The 15368-nt window shown below is 41.3% G+C and overlaps 1 protein-coding gene across 2 annotated transcripts in view; it reads left to right on the forward strand.

Annotated features, from left to right (window-relative positions):
• Positions 1-15368, forward strand: part of LOC124214524 (uncharacterized) — a 106677-nt gene that overhangs the window by 28872 nt on the left and 62437 nt on the right. The window contains exon 1 of one of the 2 annotated variants that reach the window (XM_046616861.2): positions 2523-2575. The exons of the other annotated variant lie outside the window; for it this stretch is intronic. The gene's annotated coding sequence lies outside the window, so the exon portion shown is untranslated. Of the gene's footprint in view, positions 1-2522; positions 2576-15368 lie in introns of those variants that run through there. 2 annotated transcript variants of the gene reach the window in all.

Below are 15368 nucleotides of genomic sequence, written 5' to 3' on the forward strand. Positions count from 1 at the left end.
TGCATTCGGCGATGACGTACCGCTAATGAAATTCGCTGTACGTTTTGTACTTGGACGTAACGTGATAAATATAATACCGCGTGTCACTATCAACACCAGACGTGCCTCACACGGTGAAATTTGTGCGTATAGATACGCGACGCAGACTATCGTAGGAGGAATTAGTTTGACGAAAGATTGCATTGGCTCCATAATAATTGACGGTTGGTTTCGACGTCTTGGAATTGACATTCGGCGAAAGACATGCATTCACCGACGTCGACGTCTCAACTTGCGTCGCAAGCGTGTGAGACGTTATCTTCTTCCAGTCATTCGTTATACGTCGAGGGTTTAATCTTGTGATCAAATCCTGATCTACATTTTACAGCTCGCCGTCTTCTCTGTATAACACGGGAAAAAACCTGTTCCTCAGAAAAATTCTCGGTTTGATGATTCGTCAGCCATAGAAAGCTGAGATAAAAGTGGCGGCGGCGGGTAAAGTGCGAAAGAGAAATGCTTCGGCGGGTGTAGAAGAAGTCGTAAAACCGAAGGGTCAAAGTAATCTAATCCTACCGTAGTTGAGGATTTTCAGGACTTTAGTATTTTTCGAATCTTGTTCCTTCGTGAGTTATTGCTCTGGCTCATCGATTACTAATTGAACGAATCAATTGTTCCGGTACTATCGAGGAGACGAGACGAGATGAAAGAGGAGAAGAGGATCGCTGTACGCAGACGCCCCGCCGCATCGGGCCAACCTCTTACGTTGGTAAATGATATGTCAGTCTTGTGTTTACGGGTTTCCGCTAGATAAACAGAGACGGGTAACCGCCATCCTTCACTCGCCCCCTTCCCCCCCCCCCCCATTCCCCCACCAACCCGCGAGCCTAGATAGAGTCGGCACATATCCGATGTTTACTTATCTCGAAGACAGGGTGTAATTTAGCTCCCCTCAACCTGAAAATAAATAATCCCCACCCCCTCGCCCCTGAGCCTCTCACGTGACAGTCCGCTGCACGCTTCATGAGACTTATCCCTCGCTTTTCGGCTATACCGGTCGTGATCTTATCAAAATCCGAGCATGAGAAGACTCCACTCATTTTAGGATCATGAATGGGCTGGACTGTCTGAATCGAAAGTTGGGACAAGAGCAAAAATCGTTTCAAAAGTTGCCAAGAAGGCTGTTTTGCATCAATGTCGATAGTGAAGGCGAATGAAAGAATACGTAGGTATTATGAAATTCAAATGAATCTGAGCAAGTTCGAATTACCCAAGGTATTGGGGTATGAACATTATGAGAAAAGGGTTTCATAATTCAAACGTTCGAGATGATTGCTCTTTGGTAATTTTCTAATGGTTGACTTATTTTGTCAACCATGATCGCATTGTAACCTTGATACCAGATTTCTTGGCTGGTTTTAGACGTATAATTCACTCAGCCAAAAAATGAGGCCAAAAACATAAAAATCGGATGAAAAACACCAGAGTTTAATCATTTTGAACGTACAAAAAATATATAAAACCTTTTATCGAGCTGCTGGTATTTTAGCTTGTGTTTATCAAACTTGTTAAGATTCATTTCAATCACGTAGGAGATATTATTGTTTCATTCGTGTTGACGTTCAGTGGGGCGAATAGCGTTATGCTATATATTTCAAACGATTTTTTCTCCCTTTTTAATTTTTTGTTCATCCCTAAATTCGGCCCATCGAGACAGACGCTGATGAACCTGGGCAAGGAATTACTCTCACTGAGGAATCATAAATTTCAGCCGGATGAGCAGAAATAAGTCAGTCCCCGAATGTCAACCGCAGTAACATCTGAAGAGACGGACGTGTAAAGCTGTCCTCACTCGCGGATGGATCTCGGTTTGAGGGGATGCAGAGATGGGAGGAAGTTGTGTGAATTGCTATAGACACGTACGTACATCCGTGTGCGTGTCTGTCTGTGTGTGTGCTTTTTCCAAGCGGCTCGGAGCTTTTGGGTACAAACACCTTCGGGGTCGAAGGATCGAATCCTTTCCCGCGGGCTCCGCGAGCTGTGGGACTCGGGCGGTTTCCCAATGTCCTTAGGAGAGGCGAACTCGGCAAACAGCATGCATTAGTACAATTATCGAGTCGGGCTCTCTCCCAAGACGGAAGAGATGCGATGGGGCCCGTGTGGGAACGCCGTCGGTGGCGGGTCGGCGACGCGAGTTCCCGCCCGATGTCCAAGGTTTGTACAATCAGTTATAAGCCTAATGTCCGCCCCCTCCAACGACGCGCGTTTCACCTCTGTGACTGGGACCGTTGTTCTAGCCGAATACCGTCGTGCCCTTCAAGCCGCGCCGACCTACCGAGACGATGGTAGCAGCCCCCATGAAATCGTCGAGGCGGCACGTACGACCTACTCGTCCAACGTGTCAGAGACACCTCAAGTGGAACAGGGGTAGGCGAGGGAACGGTTGGATGGCAAAGGAACCGGTGGCTGCGGGCCGACATCACGGATGGTCAGACTCAGGTGGCCGTTTCGACAAATCCCCTCGGTCCGAATGGTTCGAATTTGCGAATGGTCAATACTGCAGACAGTCATTATTCAGAATGGTCCAGGGCAACGGAAGGTCAATATCACTAATTGGTTATATTGTCCTAATACTATGCCATCGAATTCTACCAGTCCGCATGGTTCGAATTTGCGAATGGTCGATACTCCAGATAGTCATTACTCAGAATGGTTGAAGACAACGGAAGGTTAATATCACTAACTGGTTATATTGTCCTGATACTGTAGCATCAAATACTATACACCAAATCTTTCTGGACCGAATGGTTTGAATTGGCGAATGGTCAATATTATCCAGATAGTCACTATTCGGAATGGTTAAAGGCAACGATAGGTTAATATTTCTTATGGATTGTTCTCCTGATACAATACCTGATACCAATTGAAATTGATATCCTCATATGGTCCGTATAATTTGTCCGTTGATCGTAACGTGATATGGTCATTGCAGAAGCCCCTGGAATATGTTTCTCCGTATTAACGGTGGCCGTAACTTTTGGCGACCATTCAATTATAAGTTTTTTTTCATCTTCAGCCCCTGATGTTTCACGATTTATTATCTGGCAATGATTAATATACACCCAGTGTAATGGAACACATGCGAAAAAAGAATACGTACGTTCAAGGTAACCTTGAAATGAAGAGTTCACATTCTTCATTATCTAATAACCGTATATTTGAGTCAAATTTTCAACTGCAAATCCAAACGAAAGTTTGTATACGTAAAAGCACTTGTATCTTTGGTGAATGGCTGGTAGAAAATTGTACTGAGTCTCCAGAGCCAACTGCGTATCTAAGCCGGGATATTTGTTCGAAGGTTGTCGAGCCGGCACAAGAACTTAATCGATCAGCACCAATTGGCATCAATTTAAAGCTTCAGTACTTTTTTCCCGTTTATTTTCTCACTGGCGGTGTATTCCGATTTTTGTTTTGCCGCTGGAGTTTCGACACGATCGATGGTGATGCCAAATTCGAAAATAGAGTAAGAAAACGAAGAGAACATTTGCGTATAAGATGACGTACTTTGTTCGCAATCGTTTAGGTCAAATCCAAACGACTTTTCAAAAGAAAGCACCGCTATTGGCTAGAAAAATTATCATTATTCCCTTTCTTGGAGTTTATAGAAGAAATATGAACTGTCAATAATATTAACAACGGAATCCATTTAGGGAATGAATGAAATTATCAACAACAGTGCCGTAAATCACTGTAGTACTGGTACAATTTCGAAGTCGAGATCATTTCAAGTGCAGTCTGTTATACTTGCTTTACCAATTATCACGGGTATACACTGTACAGTTCGCCTTATATTCACCAAAATGAATAGTGACTGTGTTCCGAATCATACCAAACCTTTCTAACGCAAGTCATCTCGCCGCGTTTGGACTCGGCATACACTTATCGTGCCCAGAGAGCTTGGGGATACACAGGTGCTAACGTGAATCAAATTGCACGTGATGCCAGCTGGAGTGGTGCGACGACTCCTCGGCTTGTAGAAGCGCGTTTTCTAATTGGCCGTGGTCTGCGGGTGAAAGGATTCTCTGTTATCACCTGCGGGAGCAACGGCGCCAGTCGGTGCCTACTTCACTCCCCCCGCTTTATGCGCATTCACCAACTTTTCGGTCCCTCCCGTTAGTGCAGAAGCTGTATTGGAGCCTCATAATTGTGCACGTTTCTGAAATATTATGACTGAACTCCAAGAAAAGAGATGAAGAAATGTTACTTGTCAGTTGATAAGTTGATACGAAGATCGTTTGATTGCTTATGATAGACTCGTCTGTATACTAATTCCGTTTTCTGAAAATTTTTCACAATATCATGTGACCTAACCTTAATTACTTTTTTTGCAATGTACTGTTTTTTTGCAGCGTTTGATATTCTTACCTGCAGTTTTGAAACTGTTTACGATCCTTGGAACCATACTCTGGCATAATTTCGTCTGCTAGGCAGGGAACTCAACTTACTCGAAACAAAGCGGGACATGTTAAAATCCCCCGTGTCAAGTGGTGGTTTGAAATTATGTTATTACGTTGACAGTCATCGGTCATTAGTCAGTTGTCAATAAAAGTTTTCCAATTTTTCTCCAATCATTGCATCGACTATGTAACATCTGGTTAATCCAGAAGAATTCGCGTCACCTACATAACCTCCCCAAGTTGCGTTTGACAGTTGAAGCTTGAGTCGGCAGTCCTGAAAGCAAATTCGTGAAAACTTGCGCATGCGCAGTCGGATGCTCAATCTGCTAAGTCTCACGGTTTCCGCTCGATATAACATTCGAAGATGAGACGGAGTTTTAAGATTCCATCACGCATAATAACCGACTCGAGACATGGCAGTTACGGCAATTGGAAAGTTGCCGCATGCGTTTGAAGACGAAGACTGGAAAAGAGACAACGTTGCAAGAGTGAGAAAGAGGGAGAGAGAGAGAGGAAAAAAGGTGAATGCAGGATTACGGATCACGGGTGTAATGCAGCCGTTCAATTACACGGCAAATGATCGCCATTTTGTTTTCATCGCTTCAACCGCGTTGCAGGGGTAATGAAAAAGGCGGACCCTGCCTCGCGGTCAGCACTGTAGCCGTAGCTTCAAACGGAACGGTAAAACTGAGCTGATGATGGCTACGTTCAGTGCCTTTAGTTGCTCGCTGCAACGCGTAACACCCGAGTAATTTACAACAAGTTTTCGCTATATCGCAACGACATCGCCTTCAGCCAATCGCATATTACATTCTTGTACCGCCCTGTACTCAACAGATGGTTATCACTGTGTTACACGGTGCCAGTGCAAAGCGGGAGACTCCCGGCCGCATGCTCGGGCTATTTGCTCCTGTTTGGATACCGAGATCATCGGAATATCGCTGGTATCATTTGGGCTGAAACCAATGATTCATCACTCTTATAATTTTTCGCGTCAAAGTACAATTGGTCTTTGTATTTTTATACATCATGTTACGACGATGAAAATATAATAAGTTTTCCGGAAATTTTTTATTTCTAATTTCATCAATGCAGAGATTAAATTTACGAATTATCAAATCTAACAATTTTCAGATTATTTTGACAAATTTTTTTGAACCTGATATGCATGAAAGTAGGAGATAGTCATGTTATAATTTTCTTACGTTATTTTTTTTTTTTTTAACAAAAGACTGTCGTCCGTTCAAAAATCGAATACATAATTACGCATTTTATTTGTATATCAAAATTCGATTCTTTGATTCAGCTCTGATAAAAAATTTGTGAGGTTCCATAATTGTTGCTAAATCGATGGTCTCAGCTTTTTCACCCCTAAAAAAAGAAAAAGAAAAAATACGTTATTGTTTTCGTTGGAAGTAAGAATTATATCGCGATGTTTTTGCCATCTAATTTGTCTCGATAAACATCTGCAGCGTGAAATTTTCCTGCCGGTACATTACATATTCTAAGGGGGTTAATCATGTCCTCAATCACGGAAAAGTAGTTAGTTACATAGGATTAACCGATGGCGATTCATGGGCAAGATCTTATCTCCGGTGATTCTTCGCCCCAGAGCTGAAAGCTGGGGCTTCGAGCATGGCGCTGAAACGCTCGACTCGTCGCATCGCGCGATCTGGTTCTTAAAACAGGTAGAAATATACCTTATAACCGAGCCACGGTTACGTGTTTTAAACGCGCGATGTAATGGCATACTTGCTCCGAGAGATTTATCTCCCGCGTATTAATAACGCTACGCGACGGCTATTACATACGAAAGTGTGAAACACGTTCGCAGCCGGTGAAATAACCCGCGTATCACACACAAGGTGATTCGTGTCTTGGAACGTTCGTCTGCACTTTTCATTGACGCTCCTTTCTCTTTTTCTGTCAAATTTGCATGAATTTTTTTTTTATCAATTTTGAAAATGCGACTCTATGTATTACGCCCGGTAGTCAAGTTCAAGTTTGAGTTTAGAATAGAAAAAAAAAAACGATGGACATAAAATATGATTCAATTTCAACTTGTTTCACTTATCTGTAACTAATTAGGTGTATAAATCTTAATCAGTCTAATTGCAAGGTTGATTTTTTTCTAGGCACGATACAAGTTTCCTTGAATCTGGTACTCTCTCATTTACATGAAAGTTGCACAGGTAGTTTTACTTGATTAGCGCGACTTGAGCTACTAATTGCTTCCCTTATGTGATTAATTGCATTTTGCGAACGCGGAACTACGAAGGCACAAAAATAATTCCTTCGCGGCGAGTTGAAGATAATCGTTGAATCAGAACCCTTTTATTGACTCACTAATGTTTGTAATTTGCTTTACGTATAGCTCCGAGGTTATAATGTCGAACATCAAGAAAAAAATGAGCGAATTGTATTTTGGAGTTTTTTCTACTCCTGAGTGATAAAAATCACTCACTCAATGCTCGGAGGAATGTAAAATGACTTTTAATGACAATCAAACACAGGTGAAACGGTGATAAGATTCGTGAAAAACATGAAACTCAGATTTCTACCTTAGCGTAACATAACCTAGAAGCGAGTAATCAGTTGCCAGTATGCGTATTCATACTGTTTTTTATTTCTAACACCCTTACCACAATTACGATCCCAAATCTCATCATTTCCAGACGTATGATGAGAGACTTCGTTACTCAGAAGAAACGAAGTGTGAAATACGATCGGTGAATTGGTCGGTAAAACAGGAAAGGTGCTAATCCTGTGAACGATTCTCCCGGATCCTCTGATCTTGGGCTGTAAGTCTCACGCGCCGACTGGAACCTGAGAAAGAAACGAGCGGCGTGGTTGATTATAAAACCTCAAAGCCAAGGGTTAGCCGGCAACCACTGAAGCTAGTGGCTCGGTTTCGACGGTTGGCATGAAAAGTAAGAAAAGTGGTGCCGCCACCGAAGTCGGAGCTGTCTATCTGTTGTGGCAAACGAGGCGCGTTTGCGTTTTAGTTTCGGCTCAACTTTTCAGCCCTCGGCACTACGTATCAACGAGTCTTCGTCTTCGTCTTCGACCCGCCGCCGCTTCGTCGCGTGACACGCGTCGGTCTCCTCGACGTTGGCGGCATCGTCTCCTCTCTATACATAGCCATGTCTATGCGGTATTAGCGCCACGACGCGACGCCCCGACCCGAAACCTCATTTATTATTTCAAGGAGGGATTTGATTTTATCTGTACGCCACCCCGCCTTTGTGTGGATATTAACTGAACCAAAATGAATCCTCCCTCCCTTCCTTACTCCGGTCTTCGTAGACTCTCGGTATTAATAAGGGTACGAGAAGAGTTCAAGCGAGATCCTTCTTGACTGCCGCTCTCGCTCACCGTCGCGTCGCCCTTTGTCAATTCGACGAGACTATTTCTGACGCTCTGTTTCCTAGTCTGGAAGCTTGATTATGTTGTATGGATATTATTCACATTGTCTGCATTAGACGGTATGGTATCGACTGATCTTCAATCCAGAACATCGTTTCGCAAAGAGATGGATAAAAAACGAAGCAACTTTTTGCAAATCTCATATACTGTTTCGATGTCCAACGTACAACATTTAGTAGAAATTTGAAAATAATACTTTTTTCAACCGATCTGATCCGAAATTGGAGAACTTGCAGCTCCAATTTAGTCCTCGTTCACAAACGGCGATCAATCTGCGGTTCCGGAGGTAAAAAAGGTCAGCAATCGAGGCCAGTTGACATCCGTAACTAGTTCAGTTATCGACTCCCGTTTGACGCGACAGGACGACATTTATTTGTCTATTTATTAACCTGATTTTTCCTGTCGCCCTACCTACACTCTGCATCTATGATTGCTACTAATGGATATTGTGTGTTCACGTTAGTCGATCGAGTAACGGGATGGATCAAGTATCCTGAGTAATTTATCGAGATAAACCTGCAGGTTTGCCTTCCTGAATTTTGACTTCAGTCTCGCTGATGTCCCTGCGCTGGTGTCTTTGACAACCAACCGCACGGAGAGAACTTCCCCTGTCGATCGAGCTTTCCGTAATTCTCTTACTCTCGTGCTTGCAAGTCGATGAAACCGTCGAGATATTCGTCCGAGTTACCCCGGCCGTTGTACTCCCACGGTTTATTTATTCGTTCCACGTTGTAAATGTATTTGTCTGGGGTTTATGACGAGTCAATTCTTAGGTGGTACAAATTTATGGCCAGCTGACACATCGCTCGATGGTAATAAAGATCTCCCTTGTACGATCCGGCAAATGAACCGAGGGAACTTGAAAAGAAACAAAAACTTTTGTATAGTAGCGTGACGGTAGCGGCTGATATTTCCTGGAATTGCCGCCGTCCCGATGCAGGATACGTGTTTCTTGTATCCGAGCTTGGAACCGATCACCGCAATTGTAAAGAGAGTAAAGTTGAAATTGAATGAATTGAATGGTATCGGTATGTGTAGAAGAATATTTTTGACCAATTCCAGCATCATGTAGCGCTAGATTGACATCGGATAATGCTAAACTTACATCAAATAGTGTCATACTGACACCAGGTACTATTCAATGGAAATCAGATAGTATGATATTGACGTCGAATAGTGTTGTATTGATATGAAATAGATTTAATCTGACATCAGGTAGTGTTAGATTCAAAACAGATGATAGCATGATATTGACATCATGTAGTATTACGTTGATATTAGATAGTATGATACTGACGTCAGATAGTGTTAGATTGACGCCAAACGATATTTTGTTACCACAAACAGAAGTCGACACCGAAATTTTTCTCACAGTGCTCCTCTTCTTCCTTACGTTTTTTTTTTAGCTAGAACTTGACGATTGACTTTCGATAAAATTTAGTACGTTTCATGGTTACGCAAGTCCGAACTATCCTGAGAAAAGTAACCCCTTCAAGTTCTCTCTTCGAAAAATCAGTTCAAACGAATCTTGACACATTCCACAGCGTCGTATAAAGAACTATTTCCATTAAAAGTTAGATAAGATCTGAGGGAATCATCCGAGAGTTACTGCCCATTAAGTCGTGCGTTGGGATACCGGCGGTCATCTCTCTCTCCCTCTTTCTCTCTCCCTCTCTCTCTTCCCATCAAGTCGCTCCCATGTCCACACAGACACACCGGTGGTTCCCTGCAATTCTCATCAGGATTACTCGTCGGTCCTTATTGTTCACAGTTTCGTTCTCATGAATCGGTTCGAGGAGGGTATCAGCATCGCCAGACGCAGTTGTTACACACGTGTCTAGAGGATCTGCACGCCTCTGCGAAGAGATTATCACAAAAGCCCAACTTCTACGATCCATGAAGTGCAACTGCGCCCGATTATTTCCCTATCGTTAAGGTACGATCTGACCAATAAACAGGAACGATATGTCAACCCGATCACCGTTTTACGGAGATAAGAGAGGCTCGGTTCTAGGGCCTATTGCCCGCTGAACGAGAGAGTCTCGTGTAGAACTCTGGTCGTAGGTATTTATTATACTTCGGAAGTGCCTAGACAAATACTGTTGTTGCATAACTCTGCGAAACTCTGATCGTAATTCAGTCTCTGTTGCAGCTGTAATGTTTTCCCAACCGATGCGTTGTTCCTCCACCTATTGATTTATTCTTATTACAACCGGGAGTAACGCGCAAAAATATATCGCCTAGTATTTCTACTGGTTTCAATTCCCTTCCTGTTTTAGGTACGGTTGTTTTACTCTGATACGATAATCGAATTTGCAATTAGTCACATAGTCGCATTTGTCGCATGGTTTGAAATTCCGTAACATAAAATCTCAGATCCGTTATTCGGTCGAATCTCTGAATGTTTCGTATTATTTAATTCGTTCAAATTTTACAGTACCAAGATTGTGAATAGCTGAATTTCCAAGCAGTTGGCACTCCGAATGATTTGAATTTACGAATGTCTAAGGTGTCAGATGCTCCGAACTATTTTGATGAGCACTTGTATACTGACAATGAGTGTAAAAATTTGCTCATGCATACTGGTAGGGGCTTAATCCTAATTTATAAGCTTTTGATGATCACTATAACATTTTGGATAGCTTATTTCGAGTTGTGGACAATTTTCACCATATTCTTCTTCCACTGTAACGCATCGTAGAATTTCAGGCTATTTCAAATTTGGAATGGTTGAACATTTTTGAGTAGATCATATCAGTGGTCAAGCAGATTCTTTTCACATGACGCGAGACAAGACACTCCGATTTTTCACGGACTCGTAATTTGAATCTCTCGAAAATTTGATCACTGGATAGTTACTTCGAACAATTCGGAAACACAGACCAACGGCATATTCGAAATTTCTATCGTACGTGACTCTGTACAACGGTAAAACCGAATTTAAGCTCCCTCAGATAGCATTTACCGTCTCCTGAACGTGATTGCAGGCATTATGCAATTCTGTAAATATATCCCTCGCCACGACGAAGTCACGTGCTGTTTGGAGTCGTTGGTAAGGGTGACCGAGCTCGCAATAATAATTATTGTCGCAGATCGGCGTGGCGTTTATCGTGCAGAATTCCGAGTATCCCAGCTGCTGGTGGATGATATTTCGTCTACGGTTTGTAACGCGTGATCTCAGCGTCGGTCCAGCCTCCGAACTTGACAATGTCACGTGTTCTCCAGTCCAACGGCTCGGCTGCACGTAGCTAGCGAGAAAAGCGGCGGCTCAAAGTCCCGAGGACCGGCAGCTGTCACCTTGGAAGTACTGACAGGGCGATAATTGAGATGCGATTTTGTGACGATAATCTGACAGGTAAATTACTCGGGACTTCGGGACTCGGAGGCTCGTTTGTCTTCAGTCTCTTTTCGGCCTCGCGTCTCGTGCCGAGAGGAGGACTCGAAACTCGGTCAGGCCGATATACCGATTCCATTCGTTTTCGACGATGCAACTCGACTGCGTCGTGTCGCTTCTACGTGAATTACAAATATAGAATGCTCCGCGGACTTCGACGTCGGACTTTGTGGCGTAAACTCAGCTACGAAGAGGCGCATCGCTCACTCTGATCGTCTCGTAGGGCGACGGTAACGCTGAAAGATTTGTTCACCGGAACAGTCGGAAGTTGGAGTTGTTATGGAGATGGATTAATTCTACTTTCAAGTGACTCATTTGGATTAGAATTTTCCCCGAAGTTGCAACCTCATCGTCATCATGACTGACCTGCATTCGTAAAATCTACATTCCCGATGGTCTACTTCGTGGTATATTTGTAGCTTTGAAGTTGAGTCGGAAAGAAGTCTGTCGAATATTCCGTCGAAACTTGGTTTTTCCTAATTATTAAACTGATCGGAAAGTTACAGTCAAAAAATAACAAGACTGGCTAGATTTTTATCATCGATAGACAGTTGTTGGTTAGTGAATAAGATAACCATTGTTTGATTCACGATAGTCTTTTAGTATCTTTGAATTGAAATTTTTCATTTGCCTTAGTGTGATCCTTTCGAAATTTCCTGTAATCTAAAACTTGTGAATACTGTTTGACAGAAGAAAAGGAATTACAGAATTGAAAAGTGCTGAAACAAAATCCCAGTAGATATACCGATTGTAAGGATTTTTCTTAAAAATTCTGTACTTTTTGTAATAGCTCAGATTTGTACGAGGCGAGAGAGAGAATTTAGAGTTTAAGAAAAAGTGTATGTCTTTTGTAAATCTTTGAAATTTATCTTTCACTTTCTAAATTATAACTTTTTTCGAATAATGTATGAAATTTCGGAGAAATCTGTCTCGAATACTTGATTCAAAGAGTCCGCACGAGACTTGGCATCGAAAAATGTTCACCAGAAGTTAGCGAGTAACAGAATTAGCTAAACTCTCGAATTCGATAAAAAATGATCGCAATAAATATGAATCAGCATGAAGTTTGCAAAAGATATCCATTTCACTCCAATTCGTACAGGATCAGACAATAATTATTAGTTCCGAGTGCGGCAGACGATTTATTCGCATGGTTTTGATGGCAATAAAATTTGTAAATAAAATAAAATGAAATTCGTTCCCTGGCACAAATCTCGGCAAGCTTTATCGCGCGCTCTTCGTCGTGCTTGAGTTATCGCCACAGCCTGGAAGCTTTCGGGATTCACGAGCCCGCCGTAAGTTCTGAAAGCCAAAACACGTGTTCAAACTCCGGGTGCACTTATAATTCGTGTGACTTACTCCCGGCTCTGGCCGACGTCCAGAAAATTTCTGGCACCGATTGTCCGGCTGTTGCGAGATGAGAACGTCGCGTAATATACTGCATTTTAAAACCAGTTGTTGAAAATCTGGGGAGTCTGGCTGCACATTCCCAATGACACCGCTCTCATCGCCATGCTGCATCATCTTAACCGAAGGCGATGAAAATTTCTCTCCTTTCATCTTCTTTATCCCTGCCTCCTTTTTTTTTTTTTAGAAATAATTATATTCCGGTGTTATACCGAACCGTCAAGTTCACCTTCATCGGTGTAACGTTTCGAGCGACAAACTTGCCCTTCGCTGACGGAGATAACGAAAGTTGCAGGTGTTAAAGCAGCGGCGACACTTGATCCAGTCTCATCATTTCCTTTTCAACTTCCCGTTTCTCTGTTTTCGGAGAAAAAAGAAATTCATTGTTATCAACCTGAAAATCAAAAGCTGAGTTTTTGCTAGATTTTCACATTTAAATGTTTAGAAAATCACCTCCAATGATTTTCAGATAAACTCCTGTATGGGTGTATGTCTGTACGTATGTGACCAATATTTTTGTCCGACGATATCTCGAGAACGAGTTACCGGAATTCAATGATTTTCATTTCAATCGACGCGGCTTTTCCAAACTTAGAACTGATCAGAGTGTGGCTTTGATCGATTCTATTCTCTTCCAGTTACTTGAATAACAAAATTCCAAAAAATGATTTAAAAATAATGATATTTTGAGAATGGATGAATAGATTTGAATGAAAATTAGTACTGCGACGTTTTTTCTGTCGCTAGTCACGAATCTAAGGTCAGATTTGCAAAATTTAAATTTGGCGTATTCGATGAGCTGAAAAAAAAAAAAAAATACTGAAAAAATTTGGACTCGGATGAAAACTGGGACTCATCGGTTTGAAGTCAGATAACGAAATCCAAAATGGCGATATAATATGGTGGAAAACAACCTAAATATATTCCAATTTTGGTAGAAATTGGTGAACGAAGTTTTTTACGTGACCGATAACAAATCTAAGGTCAGATTTTCAAAATTTATAATGGTGAGCCATTTAAAGAGGCTCAAAATAAAAAAAATCCTCATATTATCATATAATATGGTATTCAAGGGCTTTGAAATCGTTAATCATGAATTTGAATTTGCAGTTCGAAATTCAAACTTGATATTACTGTTTCCTTTTCTTTATGAACTTGGAACCTGCAGTGTGAGAACGGGGGAGTTCGAGGGCTGGCTCACGGCCAGTGTAAAAGGCGATTGTTTGCTCTGGAAATAAAAATCCGACAGTCAATTTCACCGTTGAAATAAAAATATTATATGCGTCTGCGATCTGCGATTGATCGAGTGATTCGAATCGGTCAACATTCATTCTCGGAACTCCATGGCACGACAACAGAATCTTATAATAGAGACAGCTCCGTTGGATGCTGTGGATCATTCCGGCTTGCTGGGATAGGTCAAGGATTACGCCGCTTTTTTTAACGCTGTTTTATTATAGATCTATATTCTGCGCACCTTCTGCAGACAGTGTAAAAATTTTGAAAGACGTAATCTCGCTTCAATCAACGACGCCACGCTGCGATTGCCTCGGCTAAAATTCGCCTCCACCCACGTTTCGATCCGGATTTCATTGATCTTCGTATCATTCAAGCTTCGCTCCGATCCATCAAAGCGTTTCTTACCTCTCGAATTTAAATAAACTTTATGTCATTTCGGAATTCTTCTGGCGGACGTTACAATATACAATCGGTAAAAGTATCTTCTATTATATTGCTACATCACCCGTGTTACGTGTTATTCTTAGCACCTAAATTCGTTTATTTTCTTCACCGAGCAGCGAGTTATTTTGTTAAGTATTTGTTAAACACTTTTTTTTTTTTTTTATTCAAAGACACACCCGCGAAAATTGACATTGTTTTGTACAAACCGATTTTGCATTACTATTTTATCACCATCTACTTACGGTATGGAAAAAAATCTATTCAGGTATTAATTAACAACTTATCAACTCTAACAGGCTGAAACAGAAAACTAAGCAAGTCAAAATATGAATCGTCAGAATCGATAAGACGTTGAACAAGTCAAAACATACAATTGTCACTATTCTTTATTTTGGTTTTATATACTCTGACCTTTCTGCAAATTTAGATTTGTCTGTACTTCGATTTTTTACATTCTAGAATTCTATAAAATAGAATTTCTCGTTTTTGAAAATTGGATAATATATCCCTTCAACTTTTCGATGCTTACACATTTTTGTCCTCACTATTTTTGTGGGTATATATATATATATATAAGTATGTATTCAGATTACAGTGATAGAAACAAACCCTGAAAATTTTAAACCTGCGACATAATTTTGAAATATGCATTTTTTTCAATATAAGCCTCACAGTATCACTTTTATTAAGCTTATATATGAGGAAACAGTAGTTATTAAATGTTGAAATTTTCAGTCAGTTCCCTCTTATTACAAGCAACAACTCTGTCAAGTTTCGAATCGGTCCCTTAATTTACACCAAAGTTATACAAAACGAAATAACTGCTTACATAAACTACACGTATTTTACATTCAAACTTTCGGAGCTTTCAGGTACGTGTTCCAGTTGACGTAGAAGCTTAAACTTTACACAGAGGTTTTTTTTAACGGTTTGGAACAGATCTGGTACACTTCCCAATGAAAATTTTTCCTACCCCCAAATAAGGATCACCCTAATACATGCATACCAGAAAAATTTTGAAACTT

Source organism: Neodiprion pinetum, chromosome 3 (genome assembly GCF_021155775.2).
Source record: "Neodiprion pinetum isolate iyNeoPine1 chromosome 3, iyNeoPine1.2, whole genome shotgun sequence".
Taxonomy (NCBI): Eukaryota; Metazoa; Arthropoda; class Insecta; order Hymenoptera; family Diprionidae; genus Neodiprion; species Neodiprion pinetum.